The sequence below is a fragment of the Ictalurus furcatus genome, chromosome 14, assembly GCF_023375685.1.
Source record: "Ictalurus furcatus strain D&B chromosome 14, Billie_1.0, whole genome shotgun sequence".
Classification (NCBI taxonomy): Eukaryota; Metazoa; Chordata; class Actinopteri; order Siluriformes; family Ictaluridae; genus Ictalurus; species Ictalurus furcatus.
The window spans coordinates 30,791,105-30,794,629 of record NC_071268.1 but is presented as its reverse complement, the minus strand read 5'-3'; the positions used below and the strand labels follow the sequence as shown (position 1 = coordinate 30,794,629).

The 3,525-nt window shown below is 42.9% G+C and overlaps 1 long non-coding RNA gene across 1 annotated transcript; it reads left to right on the top strand.

Moving 5' to 3' along the window:
* The first annotated feature begins 392 nt into the window (after positions 1–392).
* LOC128618025 (uncharacterized) lies at positions 393–1,559 on the top strand. Its single transcript, XR_008387666.1, has 3 exons — positions 393–1,269; positions 1,355–1,402; positions 1,473–1,559. It is a non-coding gene; the product is annotated as an uncharacterized LOC128618025 (long non-coding RNA).
* Positions 1,560–3,525: the final 1,966 nt, after the last annotated feature.

Below are 3,525 nucleotides of genomic sequence, written 5' to 3'. Positions count from 1 at the left end.
CGCCCCTCCCTGCTTAGGTTGTTTTCATGAGTTAGGCCTAGGTCAAAAAAAGGTCAGTGATAATTATTGATGCATGTTCATTCCTATAACTTTTCCTATAGCTCCGAAGCAGTTCCGCAGACACACACACACACACACAGATACAGACACACACACACACACACACACACACGCACACACACACAAACAGATACAGACACACACACACACACACACACACACACACACACACACAAACAGACACACACAGCCACACACACACACACGCACACACACACCACACGCACACACACAGCCACACGCACACACGCACACACACACACACACACACACACACACACAGCCACACGCACACACGCACACACGCACACACACGCACACACACACACACACACACGCACGCACGCACACACACACACACGCACGCACGCACACACGCACACACACACAAACAGATACAGACACACACACACACACACACACACACACACACACACACAAACAGACACACACACACACACACACGCACACACACACCACACGCACACACACAGCCACACGCACACACAGCCACACAGACACACACAGACACACACACACACACACACACACACATACATAACCTGTCCAATCAGAGCAAAAGAAAATAAAATTGCTCCATCCGGTAGGTGATGTTATAAGCACCATAAGTTTATAGAAGAAGAAGGCCTCACCCACCCTCTAGGTATAAAAATACTCTGTACTTCGAAGATCGTGTGTGAGCTTACAACATGTCTGCTGCTTGTCCTGATGCACCGAAAAAAACTCACTCTTTTTTGGGAAGATTACAAAAAAATTTAGAGCATGAAAAGATTCAATATTGGGTAATGTCAAACGGATGTACAGCCGGATTTTTTTCAGTGCAGAAAAAGGAACCGTTGTGCTTTTCAAGTTCTCGGTCCCGGGTCACATCCGCTGGAGCTGCGCTACTGAGAGCGTAACTTTTAACGAGTGTGACTGGAGAAAGTTCAGAAAATGGTGCAAGGAATTTGACTACATTATTAGAATGGACTTCTTTTCCCCGGATGCGTACAGGCGTAAATGGAGCAGTTCATCTCTGCAATGCAAATACCGCATCAGAGCAACAAATTTCTGCAAGAACCAGGTTTCGCTGCACTGTGTTTCGGTATTAACCGGTGACGACACACACTTTCACAAAGAGATCATAATTATCGCTGCATGTTCTTTACCATATAGCTTTCCCATGAATACCAACCCAACCCACTACACGTAAGTCATAACATAAAATCATGAATGCTTCATGCTGTAAAGTCTTTCAAACATAATTATAACTTTTTGTTTGTGTCATATTCAGAAGATGAGGGCGTCGTGACTATCAGTGCTTACGGCGGAGATATTTCAGGTGAGATGACGTATATTTTACCTTCTAAAAACAAAAATAAACACTCTTTCACTTGTTCTGTGACTTATAGATACGAGTGATGTCGAAAATTTTGATGCAGTAGAAGATCGAGAGGAAATCAACTCGGAAGCCGACATTCGACCCGATCTGGAATTGCAGGAGATCTGTACAGCGTGGCGTGGATTCTTCCAAGCAAAGACTGCTGTATTGGAAAACTTTGGGCAGCTTGATATTACATTTGAATCTGGTCGAGGCGCGGATTTTGTCCCTTTACTGTACAACACACTTGAAAATTTGAATAGTTGTCTCACAGTGAACATAAAGTTGATCAGAAAATTGTATGAGAGATATGGCGCAGAAACGACCGAAATGCAGTTCGGATACAGTGACTAAAAAAAGAGAACCGAAAATAATCCATCACCGCGTGATTTCTGTTGTGATGGAAACCAGAGTTCTTCAAACGGTCTGTTACATCGTGATCCGTACACAACCCTGAACCCATATTTAACTGAAGCGATCAACCGGCTGAATGAAAGTTTAATTCCGTCACACCAGGTTGTTAGTGAGAGACCTAATCAGAGTCCAAATTCCAAACGCCAAACGATATATTTTCTGAATGAAATCAATGTCTGTTAGAGTTACATAATAACCTAAATGAACACGGTCATTCAGTACAATTAAACCCTGATCTAATCGATGCAGTCGACCAGTTGAATGAAAATTTAAGATCGTCAGAACAGAGCAATACTCAAAATGAAAACCCCAGCCGAAAACTTAATCCAAAACCCTGTCAATATAACACAAAATTCGGAAAACGATAATGAGTACAACCATCCTTTGGAAAACATGCATAAACTTTCTAAAAGACTTTGACTTTCCTGAGCGTTTAAACCCGCGAGATGCTCTTTTCGGCGGTCGAACAAACGCGTTACATTTGCATTATGTAGCTCAACCCGGTGAGAGAATCGATTATTTCGATTTTACCTCTCTTTACCCATTTGTGAATAAGACAAAGACATATCCGATCGATCACCCTATCATCATTTATCGTGACTTTCAACCTCTGAAATATTACTTTGGTATCGTCAGAGCAAAAGCATTACCGCCTAGGGGTCTGTGGGCACCTGTTCTACCGTTTCGTGTAAAAAGCAAACTCCTCTTTCCTCTTTGTAGAACGTGCGCCGAACATCAGCTAAAACAATGCGATCATACGGATCAGGAGAGAGCTCTTACCGGAACATGGGCATCTATCGAAATTGAGAAAGCTGTCGAAAAAGGTTACAAAATTCTAAAAGTGTTTGAAGTGTGGCACGTTCCTGAAAGGTCTGATGAGCTTTTTACGAGATATATTAAAATGTTCCAAACAGGAAAGTTCAGGTTATCCGTCCTGGGTCGATGATGAATCCTCTAAACGTGAGTACATTCGCAAATGTAAGGAGAACGAAGGGATCACGTCGGATCCGAAATTTATCACCGTTAATCCTGCCAAAAGATCCGTGGCTAAACTCGCACTAAACTCGTTGTGGGGTAAGATGTGTCAAAGACCTGACAGATCAAACACCACCTTAATTCGCGATCCTGCCGAGTTTTTGCAGTTCGTGTTCTCCGATATTTATAATGTGAGTCAGTTCTCTTTTTTGAATGAGAAGGTGGCGATGGTGCAGTGGCGTTACACAGACGAGAGACTGATTAAACCGCTGAACGCTAATGTATTCATCGGAATTTTCACTACCGCATACGCTAGACTTGAGCTGTACAATTTGATGGATCGATTGGATCAGCGTTGTTTGTACACAGACACCGATAGCGTCATTTTTAAAAGTAAGGAAGGTGACCGGATGCCACCCTTAAGCGATTACTTGGGTGGTCTTACCAGCGAACTAGATGATGGCGTTCAAATCGTAGAATTCGCAAGTGCAGGTCCTAAAACCTACGGTTACAAAACCGTAAAAGGAAAAACAACCATGAAAGCTAAAGGCATTACTTTAAATTGTATCAATTCTGAAATTGTCAGTTTGAAATCACTGACAGAACTGGTGGACGAGCGAGTGAAAAATCCGGATCAAACCGGTCAACTCGTAACCAGGCATAACCAAATCGTGAGAGATAAAAAGGGGTTTCAT